The 19609-nt window shown below is 35.7% G+C and overlaps 1 protein-coding gene and 1 long non-coding RNA gene across 4 annotated transcripts in view; both read right to left on the reverse strand.

Moving 5' to 3' along the window:
- Positions 1–16437, reverse strand: part of LOC149502536 (uncharacterized) — a 36340-nt gene extending 19903 nt beyond the window's left edge. The window contains exons 1-2 of the long non-coding RNA XR_016323420.1: positions 16374–16437; positions 9169–9211 (exon numbers count right to left, since the gene is read on the reverse strand). This is a non-coding gene — a long non-coding RNA (uncharacterized LOC149502536). The remainder of the gene's footprint in view (positions 1–9168; positions 9212–16373) is intronic.
- shep (RNA binding motif single stranded interacting protein alan shepard) overlaps positions 1–19609 on the reverse strand; it is a 153390-nt gene that overhangs the window by 60809 nt on the left and 72972 nt on the right. The gene's annotated exons all lie outside the window — the stretch shown is intronic.

Genomic DNA, 19609 nt, shown 5'->3' on the forward strand with positions numbered 1-19609 from the left:
ACGAACTCGCATAAGCGACCGTTTCATTAGTCACTTCTTCCCTGCATTGGGCCTTTTGTTTAGACAGATGAGAGTCCACCAAGCCCATAGCGGTATATTAACCACGCAAACAATATGGCATTAACATAACCATTATCACACAGCATCATCTAACGCATTACAATGTACCTACAATAATAAGTTTCCTAAGCGCTAGCATCCAAGTACACACTGAGAGTTAATATTCGGGCTTTCTTTTCACTTAGTCACAAAACAACGAGCACTTTATCGTGTAAGATTTAGTAGTGGCAGCGTTTACAGCAATGGACGTACTCGGTATGAGTCCGAGAACGTTTTGAAATACCATGTATAAAATATGTTGTTTAATTGATTTTTAACGATTTGGATGTTTTATGTAATTAATTGCATGTTGTGTAATTAGTTGATGCAGAGAGATTGTAACGGATAGACTTAAAGCAGCGGTCGGGGAACTCGGGGTAAATAACCCCAAATGGGGTAAAATGAAACTTTTGTGAGTAAAAAGTATATATTGAAGTGAAACTTCTTTAGAATCGTTAAATTTTTAGTTATTGTTTTCTTTTCAAAATTATCATGGGGGCTATAATATGAAAGATACTAAAAAGAAGCGATTTCGTTTTTTTTTGTTATTCGTCATGGAGTATAATATCAACTTACACAAAAATATTTTGGGGTAATAATTAAAAAACTTTCCCGACCGCTGACTTAAAGCAAGATTTAATACGGAGCACGAGAAAAGGTTTCATTTAATAACAAACGTATATTAAAACAGTTTTGACGGGTGCAGTGGTTTGCTCGGCCCGGGGGTATTGAAGTGTGTCCGCTCAGGAATGGCCGCGCTTAGTGAAACGATACCGGAGATGAGGCCCAGCCTGCTTATTGCCTTCACATTTCATCTCGACTGCGAGAGGCCCGACCATCTGTATAAATAACATATGCGTACAAATTACTAATTCTAGTTCTAATCCCCTTTTACTACCGTTACGCTGATTTTTGTGTTTAAGCGAAATGAGTTTTATTGCTAGAATGAAATTTAAACAACTGCTTATTAAATGTGTCCAAAAAGTTAAGTGTTTTTTTCAAAATGTGCAAAAATAACATTATTATTTTGAATTTTAATCATATATTTTATAGGCTGCAAAGAATTAACTATGGTTTGTATAAAGAACGTAGAGCTAAAATGTATTGTCCGGAATTTTCCAGAATCCCGAATTCCTTTGAAGGAGGTCGTTGAAACAAAGTTTAATTGTGAATTAAGTTCCTCGACGGGCAAGGTGGTTACGGCGATACTGCAAAGAGAAATGATGATTTATACGACAGCTTACAACCGCTCCGGGCGATGACATTGTTTTTCAGAAGTTCGAGAACATATTTTAAGTAGTAAAAATTCTTCGAATATGAGTTTCGCAAAAGACATTGCCATCAGTTTACGACTCATGAAGTGAAACGGCAATTTTCCAGATTTATGTGCTCCGTTTGATAGCGAAGATGGTCGGGAGGCGAATATTTATTGTATTCGAAAATTAAAAGGAAGATGAGAATTCCCTGTGCAGAGGGAGGTGGGGGCAATCAGAGCTTGCCGGCGGATGGCAACCTTAAATACCAGACTTAATTGAACTGCTTCCGGGTTGCGCTCGCTGGGACTACATAAATATATTTCACGGAAGTGTTCGCCACAAAGGTATTCTAACCCTAAACAGCTATACAACATCTTATAATGCACTAAGAAAATTACTACCTGACACTAAACTTTGGCAAAAAGGCGGTACGTTGATTAAAAATTGGTTGGTTATTTATTTGGTTCACTCATACATTTTTATAATATAATGGGTTCAACGAGTTTTTAATTTTTGGTAGAAATTAAGTGAAAGAATGGTCTTTATAGGTTTTGTTTCGATTCACAAAGTTAAGGCAGCACATTCTATAAGTAAAGGAGCAATAATTCTAAAATGCATTTCACGTTACTCATTTGCATTTACACACATGCGAAAATAATTCGAATAAATCACTTCAACCTTGTCTGTCTGTTGGACTTCAGCCTTGTATCGAAAAATTTATATTTTAGTCGACATACATTTACTCTTTTGGCAATTCAATTAAAGTGAACGATAAAACTCTGAAATTGTTGAACTTGCTTTAAATTTTGACTCGAGTTTAAGGCAAACGTTGACGAATTTTGTATGTTGTTTGCGGAAGCCTAAAATTATACTATTGAAAAGGTCGCATCGCTGTAACTTGCAACATACAGGAAATAAGGCACTCTGATCAGCCGGGAAATGGATACTCCAAATCATAACGCTTAGTAAAATTCTCTTGTTTTGAAAGACTTTAAAACGACGGGACGGATTCTTAGGAACGTTTTGCAGGTTTGAATTAACGTGAACAGTAAATGAATACTGGGCGAGTTTCGATGGTACGTTGAATCAAAGTAACTGTTCAGACTATTTCCCAAAAGGGTCGAGCGGACGGCGGAGTCTGCTACCGTCGAGCGCATCCGATTGAATTAATCACGGAAAACGGTGCGTGGTTTGTGTCAGCGAGAAACTTAGTTACATATCCGGATTAATGTAGATTCCGTTTCATATCACGAGCCGAACATACGATACTAGTACCGACGTAACGTTTTAAAGTGTACATTTGAACGAAGATAATTCATTGAATTCTTTCGTTATTTATTTGTCCCAGATCGAGTGTAATTTGAGGTATGTGTCTACATCGACTCGACTCGTTATGGAGACCCATAACTCATAAATTGACCCTAATTTTGTTTCAAACTCACGTTACCAAATCGAAAATAATAAAGCCATTAAGCCTCGTGGATTGTAACCGTTATTTTAATTGTACTAGAATTCGTGTCGATACATCGAAATGACTAACCAATTTAGATTGAATCGATCAATTCGTTCGTGTCACGTCGAGGTTTGAAAGCTATTTATAGGCCCTTCTGTAGGGAAGTGATGAGACGACAACGGCTCACTACACAAAGAACCAATTGAGCTTGTCCGACCGCCACATTCATGATGTTACTGTGTGAAACGTTTTGTACAAAAGAGTTTTTCATTCACCGCAGATATGTACATACATGATTTGAAGAATAAAATGTTTAAAATATGGGGACGCATACCCAATGATAACATTCAAAGATTTTAGTTGTAGGACCTCTTGTGAGTCCGCGTGGGTAGGTACCACCACCCTGCCTATTTCTGCCGTGAAACAGCAATGCGTTTCGGTTTGAAGGGTAGGGCAGCCGTTGTAATTATACTTGAGACCTTAGAAGTAACCACTTAACACCAGGTGGGCTCGTCCACCCATTTAAGCAATAAAATCAACAAAAAAATTAATAAATCTAAAAAAAAAAAAAAAAAAACAATTTAAATAAATCTAGTACTAGTTGTAAAATAACAAGCAAAAATGAGAACACAAACGACTAAGAATTTGAGAAATTGATAATTTTAAGCACTTCGATTTTTCTGTGTACCCACTGGAGATAAATAAAAATAACTCTCAAAACATCAATAAGGACTCGTAAACATGTGTGCTAGAAGCGTTGGTGCTTCACTTGGTCAATATTTAGTATAAGAATTATTTATAAGCACGATTAGAGACAATTTTTCGGTGGGACTATTTTGATTTGAGTAATTTATATTGACATGCAGACGAGCTTACGACTCTCACCTGATCCTACGTGGCTACCGTCTCACATTGACATGACGATGCTGCACACATGCACATTCAAACATGTTGCCTACCGTGAGTTATGTAGGCATTATAAAAATCCTTTACTGCACACACGGTCGGTCTGTGGAATTCGGTAACTAATATTCGTGTTAACAAATCTGTTTATAAAAAAAGGTCAAGTAATTATATTTATCGTCAACTTCAGAATCAATCTTCAATGCTTTCTTTACTTTAGTCCATGATAATATTAGCTGTACATGTATGTGGCCTATATGTTTCATCTCAACACGTGCTCATAATTTTTTCGTTAGTTAGATTGTTAAAGATGTAAGCAAGCACTTTTGTAATTAATTAAACATTGCACCAGCATGAAATATTGATATTTTAATAATATTTTTTTATTTAGAAACTGACCTAACATACGAAATTTGTTTATACTTCGTGAACTGCTTGCTCTCAACGAAACAAGTGATGGGCATAAGCAGTCGGCTTAATAGACAAGAGACAAAATAGGGCAGAGATGTAAAGGGCAAGTGAACGTACATAATAATATGTCAAATGAACACCCACGAATGAGTTGTTAACGAGCATGGACCATAGACCCCTCGGCGCGCTCTAAAATATTGTGACACTTATAGGACAAAATGCATCCTCAGAGGAAATTCAATTTTGTTGAAATTGAAGTGACCACTTAAAACGGTTTTAGTCACCGAGATTAGTTCGAGTGGAACTGATTTGTAAAAAGAAAAAAAACGGAGGAGAACAATGAACCTTTTTTATATCTTGCGTAATATATGTAATTCATGTAACTTTTTATTGGTTATAAAATTAATAGGAAATGTAGAATTATCATGCATTAACATAGAATATTGACTTATGTGTTTTCTAATTGTTTTATTGTTCCGTGAGTGGTTATTTTTCAACGATACAAGCGGCCCGCTCCGGCTCCGCTCGGGTCTTTAACAAAAATTTCAACGATATTTGACGTTGTTTTATTTTTAAAAATAAAAGAATACTTATTTTGGCATAGCTATAATAGTTAGACATGCTGTCGCGACACTTTTTGTTAATAATAATGTGTTCTACAAAGTCGTAGTACATTCTTTTATTCTATCGTCAATAGTTTTCGCAAGGCACGTAAAAAAATATTTTAGGTAATTTTTTTACACCTTGGGTTATATTATTTGTGTTTTAGTAAGGATCTATCATTTTTTTTTCAAAAAAGATTATAGGCAATGTTACTCGGGAATAGTGTAGCTTCCAAACAGAAAGAATATTTCAAATCGGTTCAGTAGTTTCGGAGCCTATTCAATACAAACAAACAAAAAAATCTTTCCTCTTTATAATTATATACTAGCTGACCCGGCAGACTTCGTAGTACCTCAATCGATAAATAAAAGACCTAAACTTTTGTATAAAATAAACTTAAAACAAACAAAAGGAATTCGTCCGACGGGGGACACATCAAAGGAAAAACAAAATTGTTATTTTTATTTAATTCCGAGCATTTTCATATTTATTTACCTTTTAAACCTTCTCTGGACTTCCACAAATAATTCAAGACCAAAATTAACCAAATCAGTCCAGCCGTTGTCGAGTTTTAGCGAGACTAACGAAAAGCAATTCATTTTTATATAATAATATATAGATAATATATAATATTAAGTATAGAAGTATAGATAAATAAAACGGCATCGGAAGTTGTAATCGTTGATACGTTAACATTACCGAGCTCTGGTTTGGCCCGACTGCGTCCCATCAGTTAATAGCAGCGCGTAGGACGGATAGCGATTTCGTCGAACAACCGGGATGCGCCCAATTCTCGCCAATGAGCGCCCCCGATATATCGACCTCAACGTATTAGAGTAGCTCACACGATTAACACCTCTATAGTAAACATTATTAAAGGGTAAAATCACAAGTTAAATTTTATCTTTATTACGTTTAACAAGTAATGGATTTTGAATTGACCAGGAGATCGTGTGGCGACATCTCACAAGCTTGTATAACGTTGGAAATGTTGCACAAAGGCTATAATTTGTACAGTTGTCCCAAAAATATAAAGTCAGTCGATTTAATTATGTCAAGGTTAAAATTAAATTTAAGAAGATTTTGTGACCTTATTTTCTGTTTAAGATTCAGATATTGTAAGATGTTAGGCAATGACGGCATCCAAATGCCACGTGACCTCAGGACCACCGCCCGCCAGATGATTCACCACAGAACTGAGTGCCTCGCATTCCTTCCTCGGCCGCATAGCTAATAGGAAATGCCGTATTACAATAAATTCATGAAGTCAAACGCCGATAGCTCCCCTCCCGACTAGGCGCGTCAATACCCCCGCCCCCGCCGTTCGCCCGATCACGATGTTCGACCAGCCCATACCGTGGGCCCCGAAGGTCAAATATTTAGGCGTCACCCTCGACAGTAGGATGACATTCCGCCCCCACATCAAGACGGTACGCGATCGTGCCGCCTTCATTCTAGGACGTCTCTACCCGATGATATGTAGGCGAAGTAAAATGTCCCTTAGAAATAAGGTGACACTCTACAAAACTTGCATACGCCCCGTCATGACCTATGCAAGTGTAGTGTTCGCTCACGCGGCCCGCATACACTTGAAATCATTCCAAATTATTCAATCCCGTTTTTGCAGGATAGCCGTCGGAGCCCCGTGGTTCGTCAGGAACGTCGACCTCCATGACGACCTGGACTTAGAGTCCATCAGTAAGTATCTGCAGTCGGCGTCCATGCGCCACTTCGATAAAGCGGCACGACACGAGAACCCTCTCATCGTGGCCGCCGGTAACTACATTCCCGATCCTGCGGACAGAATGGAAAGCAGTCGACGTCGCCCAAAACACGTCATCTCGGATCCGCCCGATCCACTAACGGTGCTTCTAGGTACTTCAAGCACCGGTCACCGTTCTCGTCGAACCCGTCGCTTGCGACGAAGGGCTCGACGAGTAAATTAACTCCCAGACACAGCCCACTGAGTTTCTCGCCGGATCTTCTCAGTGGGTCGCGTTTCCGATCCGGTGGTAGATTCTGCGAAGCACGACTCTTGCTAGGGTTCGTGTTAGCAACATCGTCAGGTTTGAGCCCCGTGAGCTCACCTACTAAAGTTAGGGTTACGCTGATATAGCCTCTCAAGGCTCTCAGCTTAGGTAGGACAAAAAAAAAAAAAAAAAAACCGATAGCTCATTCGACTATTCGCAATGTTTACCTGAACTTTGATATTTGAACATTGGAATAGCAAATACGCGACCTATCTAGTGAAATGCTAAAGCTAATAGTGATATTGTGTTGGATGTTTAAAAAATAATAAATTTTATCAAATTGAATTCAAAAAATAATAATCTTATTTTGCTGTACTAAAACATTAGGTTGTATTGTCTGGAGTGTTTAGGATTCAGAGATGTTTATCAAGAAAAGGTCAGCACGTTTATTTTTAGATCTGTATTAATTTGCAATTCAGACACATTTTCGCATTTTTAAATTGTGTCGTAAATACATTAAAATATTATTTTAATTATGTATTATTAAACTGTATTATTAATAAACTTATTAAACTGAATGTATTATTAAACTGTTTTATATTAAAATGGCAAAAAAAAAAACAATTTCATTGATGGATGCACGGAATCTCACACAGTCTTAGTCTCGAATTAATTATTCCACTAAGTATGAGAATTTAGCGCAGCTTTCTCGTATCCGTAGTAAGATCCGTATTGCATTCATTCATAGAACATTTCATGATTTTAATTGATACTGTTTTATTTATTTTTTCAGAGAAATTTACGATTTATTGTTTTGTAGAATACTTTGTATTTTCATTGTAATTTATCTGCTCGTAACGTAAAATAAGAAAGTCTAAATTGAGTCAGAAGACTATAAAAGCAATGTCAGATATATATACATGCCGCTAGGGGACAAAGTCATTGCTAGATTTTCATTAACTATATTTATGTAGTCAGCAGTTACATTCATAAAATGATGTGTAATATGCAGAAGTACCATGCGTCATTGCCTGTAAGTGTAATCAGTAAACACAATAGTCATGCGACAAACATTTATGTTGAGCATATTGTATATAACTAACTGAATATATTTTAATTAATTATAAAACAATTCTATTCTGATTGTATTGTATGAAAATTTATATGAGCTAATTTTATTTGCTTTGATTTTTTTGAAGTTATGTTCATTTTAATTTTCCAGTAACTATATCTAATCAGCAGATTAATCATATATTATTGTATAAGATGCTTCTTTGTGTCGAACTTTTAAAAACCCCAAATCCAGTTCAGGTATCTTACACTGTAAGCCGGCCAAACAAAAGCAGTACATAACAGTAAAAGGTTTGCTTCCATTTTGAAACATTTTCCTTCACGTTATTCGCCATTGACGAGACAAAAGTATCACGTGTCGTGTTTTGTAAAGACTATCGCATTGCAGTCAATAAATGGGACGATCAGTTACTTGATAAATATTTGAGGTAGGTATAAGACAGAGCGGTTTGTATTCTGCGGTCACAAATACGATATCAGATGGCGCTTTGTAACTTGTTGTTTCCCTCAAATATTTTTATTTCAACGTAACGTTTAACGAAGAAGAAGAAGAATTAACATTAAAATAAATAGTGATAACTAAATAATTTATGTTTTAGTTGGTTTTTCTTGTCCCAATTACTTATTGAAATTTTGGAATGAAACGATAAAAAATGCTAATTTTCTTTATTTAAATATTGAATATTTACAAGATAAAGTCCTGTAACATGAATACACTCTGGGTTGATTATCTTGTTCTCAAAATAACATATAATAATTATTTTTGATAGTTTTTACTGACCATTAATACTTTCATAGAGTGTGTATATATTACGTCAATATATTGCTAACAGTATACCATCCGTAAGAAATCGAAAACGCATCAGGTTACTTCAGAAAAACCAATAGCAGAGGCCTCACTTCGAAAAATTGTTTTTAATTTTTAATCCCTAAATGAACACGGATCTAAACATCTAACGCCTGTACCATAATTGCTGTTGGTATAAGATGTTGAAGAAGGCGAGATACAGGTATAATAATATCTTATTATGGGCGGCGATATTCACATTGTGATGTCCATGGGCCACGGTAATCATTGTAATCAAACCACAAGAAAGGGCGAGAGAACATCTGCGCGTCGATAAAAAAAAATCAATACTCAAGTTGTAAATTACAATAATGAATTCTAAAAATCTAAATTTTACGAGGAATTAAAAGTCGTAGCCGTTTACGGAGAATTTCAACAGGTAAACTAATGGATAAACCGTCGGCCGTGCATGCGTTTGCCTGTGATTAGTATCAACTTTATAACTTGTTGCAATTTAACTACGACAATAAAAAGGTCGTAAACTCGGCAAATAAGGAAAGAAAACACAACGTTGCGTTATTTTCGTGTTCCTTTGTGATTTTAACGCATACTCACAGTTTAGAACAAAACGATGTTGAGTTAGTATAAATTGACGTACCTGCGAAAAGAAAAACACGTTAGAACAATTCATTTACTTGCAATTTAATTACTTAAATAAAATAAAAATAGTTTTTTGTACGTTAGTACCTACTGAATTGTTATTCATACGATTGTTATAAAGCTTGGATGTTGGTACTTCAGAAAAGTTTCTGGCGTAGTACGATCAACATAGGCCAGGTGTTGCGCGAGCTTATTCAACAAAATAGATTTGTTTCGTATAGGTATCTATTTAGCGATGGTCTCGGAAAAGCGAATCCGAGATTCACGACGAAAATAAAATGACAAGTTTGATCACAGAATAAGAAATGTTAATTCGATCGTATTTTATGGAATAAAAAGAGTTTTGAAGTTCATTTATTTTCTCTATCAGCTTGAATTGGTAAAACGACGATATGTGAATCACTTACGTCTCTAAATCTATTCGAACACACAAAGAAAGCGAAGGAAGAAGACTGTGTAAAATGTACACGTTAAAATCGTGTGAAAATGTTCAAAATCTCCTTAAGTGTCGTAGCCGATGGGTTGGAAAGTTGAGTGTAAATTCGGTTGAAAACTTCAACGTGCCGAGGTGCCGGAGCCCGCATTAAGATTGCACTACATTTTCACTTTGCCATCACAATTCAGCCAACTTGCCTTGACGTGCCTGCTGGGTTTGAAATTATTTTAGCACTTGTGATATAACATTAAAGATTTTTTTTTATTATATCGCGTAGTCCTAGTTGACTGACTATCTAGCTACTGTTTCAATTTTTAAAGATTTTAATGTAAAGATTTAAATGGTTAATCTTTGGTTACACGACACGGTATTGTTTTCAAATATTTATTTTACCCTTATATGACAAATTTAAAAACTGAATATAAAATAAATGATAGGTTGAGGAAAAGTTTATTCGCATTTTTTAAGAAAATTCACAAAAAAAATTAATATAATTTATTTACATTTAACTAAAGTATGTAGGTACCATTTTGTTCGATAACTTTTTGCCATCTTGTATGTAGGGACATGATCCCATTGCTATAGAAATTTCGGGGCTTCTGATTAAAATACCGCGACAATTGGTTTTGGCAGTCTTCTCGTGATGTTAACCTGACACTGCCTAAAGAATTTTGAAGAGACCGAAATAGGTAGAAATCTCAAGGTGCCAGGTTAGGACTATACGGCGGATGCATTAACACCTCCCAGCCAAGCTCTCTTAATCTTTGCTGAGTGGCTAAAGATGTGTGAGGTCTAGCGTTATCATGATGAAAAACCACACCCCTTCTGTTGATTAATTCCGGCCGCTTTCTCTCAACTTCTTGCTTTAATCTGATCAGTTGTTCGCAGTAGAGTTCAAAATCGATGGTCCTGCTTGGTTGTAACAGCTCATAATGAATAATGCCCTTCCAATCCCACCACACACACAGCATCACCTTGTTGCGAGTTAACCCGGGTTTTGCCACAGTCACTGAAGCCTGACCGGCCTTTGACCACGACCTTTTTCGCACATTCTTGTCGTACGTGATCCACTTTTCATCACCAGTTATCAGCTTCTTCAAAAATGGTTCGGTTTCATTGCGTCGTAATAAAGAATCACAAATGAGTACACGGTTCATTAGGTTTCTTTCAGTGAGCTCATGAGGTACCCAAATATCGAGCTTTTTTGAGCACCCAGTTTTCTTCAAATACGCCAAAACTGTTTTGTGGTCAATTCCCAGTTCTTCAGCTACGTCTTAACTACTGATATGCCGATCTTGCTCCACTTTTTAAAAAATGGCATTTATTTTATCCGTAATAGAGCGACCAGAGCGACGCGATGTGTATCTTTGACATCAAAATTTCCGGATTGAAAACGCTTAAACCAAATTTGTGCTACTCTTACAGACACTGCACTAGGTCCATAAACATCGCAAATTTTTTTCGCTACTTGCGTTGCGTTTTTACCTTTTTTGTAGTGAAATTTTAAAATGTATCGATTCTCTTCATTAGATTCACTCATCTTGACAGTACGATAAATAAATAAAAATCACACATTTTCATAATTTGAATTTGGAATTATTTTCTTTAAAATTTAAACTTTTAATTATACCAAAACCAGCCAGATACAAATAGTACGGCCAAAGAGATTTTATTACAAGTACATATATTCTATAATGCGAAAAGACTTTTTCCCCAATCTATTATGACAAAAAAGACTGAATATAAGAGAAATATAAAATTTATACGTTGCTCTTGGCGGTTGGATTTGAAAACGTGTTGGTGTCATGGCGGACGTCGCTCGATGACACTTTGACGTTCAGAAATTGAACATCTAGTCACAGGCATTTTAACTTGTAACTATTGGTAGATACATGTAATTCGGAAGACTATCTAGGGAGTGCTACGTATAAAGTGTATTGACATAATTAGAAAAGCTTTTCCAGTTTAATCTCTGATCTCTATTGTCTTTTAATTATCTCAGACGTCTATTGGTTTCGTTTATTCGTCTTCTGCGTACATTTAAATTATATAAAAAAGCGGTGAGGTTATATAAAGTTTGATAAAATTATACAGAGCTATCAATATATTATTACGTAATAATAATTAATAATAAATAGAATAGGAGATATTGGAATCTATTGATACGCTGCCAGTGGTTAACTTGCTATTGAAATTTTTGAATGTACCAGATTAAATTTCTGAAATATGTGATGATAAAATCTACAAATCAACCAAAAACATCATTAAATCATTATTATTTAGTTTGAATTTTATTAGTGAACGTTTAAAAGTATTCTTCATTGTGCGCCGGTTTTGAATCCAAAATCGAACGGTCGTCATAGCAGAGGTTGTTGTTTCTAAAAATAATACGATAACTCATAGCCAAAAATAAATGTTATAACGTTTGCAATTTAGTTCACAGAGCTAAACGCATTACTAACTTAAATATGTGTACTTCATAAAGAAACCAAATGAAAGCGTTATATAAATGCTTTAATTTGAAATCCTGTTAAAAATTACACACTCGAGTACGGCGGCGCGGCAGCTATACGTTAAATTTAGACCTACGTTATTTCGACCAGCGAACGTGAAGTTGCGAGATTAATCGGCAATTTTTACTAGTTCGATTCAGTGATTTATTTTATTGCGTTTTGTATATCGGAAAATTGTTTTAACGCGATCACGTCTCTTTCACTGTGGAATTCCGAAGTAAATGTCGTTTCGTCTAGTTTGATTCGTCTGATGAAATTGATGTTGTTTTTTTTTTTGGTTAATCAAATAATTTAATCAATAAAAAATTTTATTATATATATTATTTATTTAATAGGTAGGTTTGCTTCTTAGGGGCTTCCGAATAAGTGCTAATGTAAGGCTGCAGACATTCATCAATGGCGTTAATTAATTGTTATCTTGATTGTCTTTAATCTTTGACTTCTACGCGTGAAAAGTCTTCTTTATTTTCCTTACTGCCAGTCTAACCCGCTTTTGGGACGGACAATTGCTCGAGTGTTTCCGAAGGAGACCTTTTATTTTGTTTTTGGACCACGGCTCGAACCTCTGACTAAGTGCCAGCTCTGAAGGGGCTCACGAGATATGTGGAACTGCCAAGATAGTAGAAGACACTCACTAGAGTATTCCTCAGCACTCTTCCCCGAAGGTCTATATCCGCTCGAGACGGAACCGTGGTGACCCGCGGTAACACTGCGGTTAACGTTGTAACCAGATGACAGCACATCGCAAGGACGCTCAGAGTCTTCGAGCCGTAGAGACGAGAAGACCTAACGGCTCTTGCTAGGGTTCGTGTTAGCAACGTCGTCAGCCTTTTTTTATTTAAAAAAAAAAAAAAAAAGGTTTGAGGCTCGTGAGCTCACCTACTAGTTAAGGTTACGCTGATATAGCCTCTCAAGGCTCTCAGCTTAGGTAGGAAAAAAAAAAATCGCAAGTCGCCAGAGCAAAATCGAAATCCGTTGAGTTCTGGTGATAAGCTTAGTGAGTTTAATGTTATGGGCTTAGTGTCACGTCGAGCTTTTGTTGCATGTTCAACGAATACGGTGACCAGTGCTTTGGCAAAAATACTCAGATTTCGTTCGAATTCGTTTTAAAATTAGTTAGAATTATTATGCGGTTGTACCCTTATTTACCCTTAAGCCAATTAAGTTATATTCGAACATTACTCAAAAACGTACATCGCCATTATTTGTTTAAGTACGAGAAAAGTCGTAAAACTTTCTTGAACGAAAAATTTTAAAGTTCTAAATTGCCTAGCGGACGCCTATTAAATTGATTTACGGATTGCAATAAAATTGTAATGCGAATAAATGTGTGTGAGTCACGAAGTATACAAGGGGTGAATGTACATTCGGATGGGGTATACTCAAAACCTGGAATACGGCTATTTCTCATTCCTATCTCGGGATTTTATACATGTATTCAGGTCTAACATTCGTGTTCTTTACTTGTATTATGAATTATACGAGAACACAATTCTGCTTTGTTATATCGACGTATTTCTGTAAAAAGATTTCGTGGCTTTTCCTGAGAAAATGCGGTTTATTCGTGTATTTATGTTATTATTATGCATGAAGAATACAATGCCTTTTTTAATTATCTTTTTATTTATTTATTACCTCAATGTTTGGATAATTTATTTTTCTACACATACCTTACAGTACCAATTAGACGAGATGTAATCCTAATTTCTTTTAACAGCTATTCTAAAACTATAAAGGAAGTTGATTTTTATTAAGGTATTTGGAAAAGTCTTTAGTCTACCGCTCCCAATCATCGATTCATCAATTTCTCGTCTGTACATAATTATTTTCATGGATTATTTAGATCATATTCATTACTAATTTTTGTATTAATAAGTATACTACTTACTACCCATTTATTTTATAAAAACAACGTAATAAGTATTATTTACAAATCTGCATAATTATGTATGGAAATGGAAGGTTTCAATGAAAGAACAAGGAAATAATGCGTCATTATCGCGTCTATCTTGTTAACAAATTCTAAAAATTGTCAAAATTCGGTCTTGGTAAAATATTAATCTTAGGATTGAATTAGAGTAATCTAGATATTCAAATGCATCATTTGGATGACGCGAGGATAATTGAGTATAGTTACATAAAACACGTTTGAGAATTTTACAAGAACTATTTTTAGGAAAGGGAATTATTTTTATTTGATCTCGAAATATTAAAAGGCTACTTCAAAACAAAAGGAAAAACCATGATAATTATCATTTGAAAGAGTTAATGTATCGTGCAGAGAGCTACTTACTAGTGACGGTTCTCGTTCAAGTTGCATATGCAAAAATTAATTTTGTTACATACTAATTTCAATCGCGATTTTTGCCTTACAACCGACCTGTATTGTTGAATAAAAAATGACAAAGCAAAACCATAGACTTTTTTTTTTAAATATGTATTTTATTTGCGAACACATTCCGCATAATTCAGAATTGAGAATGACAGAAAAACTTGAATTTCGAACTCACAACATCCTTTTTACTATCTAGGATCATCGATCCTAGCCGTTGATCCTATTTTTAGGAGAGACTTATTATTGTTCATTTCATTTTGGACCTTACGTTATTGGATCTAGAGCCACGTGTTTGATTAAGGTAACACAGATGGCGGGTTATTGTCACAGATGACAGCTATCATTAAACGGGTGGCCGTTATCAGTGCTCTGACATACGGCATGACGAGGGCATCACGGACAAAGCCGGCACAAAATTATTCATGTCGAATTCGCACTTCAGGGCTAGTGTTGTTTTTCCATTTGAATCTTAATTACAATGCATTATAGACTGAATTTCGCATACATTTTTGTTCCTTTATAAGTATTGCTAGATAGTATACTTTACGGGAATACAACCTAGTCTCCATTAACCACTTAACCCCAGGAGGGGCATGAGGTCTTTCACCCATTCTGCAATAAGAAGGAAGTGCATTGATCGTGTTAGTTGGTGGTTAATGACTTTGTATTCTATTACGTAGGTTGCAAGAATCAATATTTATGTTAAAATAATGTAGTATTCCACAACTGTAAATTTTTAATTTTCTGTATTTCCTGTATGTGTTACCAGTGTCTTTGGAGGGAACCTTTTTTTTTTTAAATCCTATCCGTTTGCTCCTTAAACTTTGGTTTGGTTGTACATTACGCGTTATTGAGATTAGAGAGATATATCGGGTACTTACAATCTGGTTATGTAATTTAAAAACACTCGTGTAACCGTCATACAAAATTGAATTCGATCTCCGTTTTCCGCGGAAAATTACGTAACCGCAATTGCTAAGTGAAAGTCGCTGTTCTCGGTAAGGTGATCAATTGACTTGATAGATTGATAAGCGTTACATATATAGGAGCATACGAGTGGGTATGTCAGTAAGCGATCGGCACGGCGAAAACAGGTGTAAACACAGTTCAATCTGTTTGCTCGTTGGCAAATTAAAGCAATACATGTTTGTTCTGTTGCTGTACCTAAGGACGTGATGATTTTTTTCATCGCAAATGCTTTTAACTGTATACGTAATATTTATGTTTGCTTGTAGCTCTTAGTTTCGTGTCCGTGTTTTTATATTTTTTTAAGTACATAGAAAATTAACACGATAAGAAAAATATTTGTTTAAAGTTCTAAAATCAACATTGAATTACTTATATAAAATTAAAATTCAGATCAAATTTCATAAAATTCTAAATCACAATGGCTTCCTTCCTAAACGAATAAATGTCGGGTACAGGATTAGAATAATTAGTTAGAATAATAAAGGTGTAATTTTTCTAAGAGTACAGGTAAATATATCGACGCTTGAAAGGCAAACGTGACTAAGCGACAATGCGTGAACTTTACAGTAGACTAATTTAAAGTTGAAATACCTGAAAAAAATTCTATTTTAACGAATCTAGCTGTAGGATTGAAATGATTTTAATAGACCTAGAAATATATTTTTTTGCGCATCGAATATGGTTATTGCCTATCATTTATATACAAAGCATTATTGTCGCTTAGTCTTTCAAGCGTCGATATGTATATGTCGTCGCAGCACCAGGGATGGCTGAACGGTAGTTTCGTCATCACTCGTATTCGATTGAACTCAGTTTAGTCAATAAAACTTTTCAATAATAATTATTGAAACTCAACACACACAACTTTCACAATGACAGGATAAACCGACAGTTTCGTTGCACATACCGACAGACCGACTGACTGACTGACTGACTGTCAGAGACTCACTGCTGAGACGGGCGGAATCACTGTCTGACACGAATGCCACGACTCTGTCCACGTATCGCCATTTTATACTGTGGCGTTACGGAGTCTACCCTTCATTTTGTGATATGTATCAAAACAACATTTCATCATTTAAAAATAATAATCAAAACCACCGTCTTAATATCACTAAAAGTCGTTATCCACGACATATATTATAATACATACAGAAATCTGTTCGAAATTATGTTGGAAACGAGTATAAACGCGGCTATCAGTATGGCTCGCGAAGCACCTCTCGTATTATCGGGAGTTGCAGCAAATATTTCCGATAACGTTTGTACAATATGTATATCGTTGCGTGTTCTGTATACGTGACGTCAAGGCTATATATGTATATTGGCATGCCTTTTAAACAGTTGTTCGGTAGGAAAAAATGCATAACACCTATTTATATTTTAAGTTAAAAAAATAGTACATATTTCCAACCGCGATCAATCCGCTAAATGAATCATATTATTGATAAGTGAAATCGACCTTGGAGACCTTAATGTGAAACTAATGTTAAAATACTTAAAATATATCGTAACAAACATGTTTAAGTGTTTTCGAGAAATACGTTATTATTTTCAGATATATCTATCTATGACGATGATTATTTTTATTGTATTATACAAGTATCACTAGACGATGACCGAGCTTTGCTAGTTACGTATATGAAATACGTACTCAACAAATGTTCACGATTGACTTCCACGGTGAAGGAATAACATCGTGTAATAAAAATGAAACCCGCAAAATTATAATTTGCGTAATTACTGGTGGTAGGACCTCTTGTGAGTCCGCGCGGGTGGGTACCACCACCCTGCCTATTTCTGCCGTGAAGCAGTAATGCGTTTCGGTTTGAAGGGTGGGGCAGCCGTCGTTACTATACTTGAGACCTTAGAACTTGTATCTCAAGGTGGGTGGCGCATTTACGTTGTGGATGTCTATGGGCTCCAGTAACCACTTAACATCAGGTGGGCTGTGAGCTCGTCCACCCATCTAAGCAATAAAAAAAAAAAAAAAAAAAAAGTTTTTTTTTTTTTTGATATCGCCATCTTGTTTTGTCTTTAAAGCGATTAGTTGCCCTCAATTAAGAAAAATAGTATTATTATTCGCCAATAGATGTCGAGAAGAGTTGATTATTGAAAACACGAATAAAACAACATTTTCTGAAAATAAATCGTAGCTAGATCGATTTATCGCCCCCGAAATCCCATGTATGAAAATCGTTGGAGCCGTTTCCGAGATTCAGATTATATATATATTAATAGACAAGAATTGCTCGTTTAAAAGTATAAGATAAGATTAAAGCAAATATGTTTTCATATTAATAATTCATTTCACGAACATTTATGCAACGGCTGCATTAAGAACAAAGAGTTCTTTACAAGGCGCGTATCATATATACAGGCCAGGGTTGTGACTGTTGTGAGACGACCTCGTTGGCATACAGACTAAACGAACATATATAATGTACATATATATATATATAACTTAGCACGAGGCACTAATTACGCTCAGCAGGAAGCCCTACACAATGCTTGGGCCACATAAAAATGGTGAAACAGCGAACACGCAAAAACACTTCATAGTGTAAAAATATGTTATATAAAGCATGTATATGTACAGGCTAAGTTAATACGATGCGTAGACATGCCTTACAAGATTACTGTTATTTGAATATTCGAAGGACACAATAATGAGTAACGTTGTTACACGAGCTTCTATAGCATTAGTCCGGTTTACGAAACCAGAACACAGCACCATTGATATAACGATATTTTTTGTAGATAACATTTAGATATCTTTCTCTTGGTGATTTCCTAAAGTTTGTCGAAATGCGACAGAGCAACGATCAATCTGCGGATCTAATAGCACCGTCTGACCTCGGCGGCGCCGTCGCGGCCGACGCACCCCGCTCCCAGACACTTGCGACTCAGCATTTATTCAAGCCTCTTGCTTCCAGCATGAATATTAGTTTATCGTCCTGTTTTATCGTTCGCCGCAAACAATCTATGTGCTCTGCTCGCGTGATTCTTCACGTAGCTAGAATTTTATAGTACCTACGTGTGTTTTGAGGAAATTAACAATCCACAAGACTTATGGAGTTGGTATTTTTAGACAGCGTAGACGGGTAGATAAACGGTGCCCATAGGCACAAAATGCCGCCGGCTGTATTGATATGGGACGCGAAATTTTAATTATATTGGGATATCGACGAACATAAGATAGCTTTACGGCAGCAACCGGCAAGTACTACCAAGACAGACACGAGCGGGTTCACAATGCGCTTTACCAATGGATTAATCAGGATTACAGAGGAGGAAACAAGATGAACAAATAAGAGAGTTACTAGAACGGACCAAACACGAAGGAATAGTTACAGTAAACACGTGGTCGCTCTCTTGTATCCACTAATCAAAAATCGAACATTCTATAGTCATATAAGATATTTTAGCCACAATGATAGGGGTATTATGGAAATTCGACTTTATTTAGTTGTATAGTTCACCTTTTCAAGCGTAAATATCTTAAAAATCAATATAATGTTTTCCGTTTTTCATTTTTCATAGTTAAAATTTTCAGATACAGAAAATATGCTATCTGCTACGGAATGAATATGTTAGAGGAAGTCTGAAAGTGGCACCTGTGACAGAAAAGCTGAGAATGGTATGAAATGGTATGTGATAGAAGAAGAGTATGGAAGGAGAAAACATGTTGCGCCGACCACAGGTGACTGGGAGAAGGGCAGGATAATGATGACAGAAATTATGCTATCTAATATGAAAATTCAACACAATTGACATAATTTACAACTGTTATATTTATTGGATCATCGTTTTCTGTGACGTCCATCACAGAACTATTTACTCGGAGCAATAGTGAACGGAAAATGGCTTGAACGAAGTGGGCGGCATCTTCCAAGTAATTTACTGATTCAATTAATTTATTGACTTCAGACGAGAGAAGGCATTCCGAATTCCTGTTTTATAAATGGATGTATAAAAGGCACGATTACAGTAAATAGAAGTGACATTTGCTGATTGTAAAATCCTCTCTAGATTTACAAGTGTACTAGCCGTACTCATCCGCTTCGCTGGGCATTTAAAATTAACATTATTATTTATTGTCATTATTATTAAGGAGACTCAGACAAATAAATATTAGCCTAT

This window comes from Bombyx mandarina, chromosome 08, assembly GCF_030267445.1.
Source record: "Bombyx mandarina strain Sakado chromosome 08, ASM3026744v2".
NCBI lineage: Eukaryota > Metazoa > Arthropoda > Insecta > Lepidoptera > Bombycidae > Bombyx > Bombyx mandarina.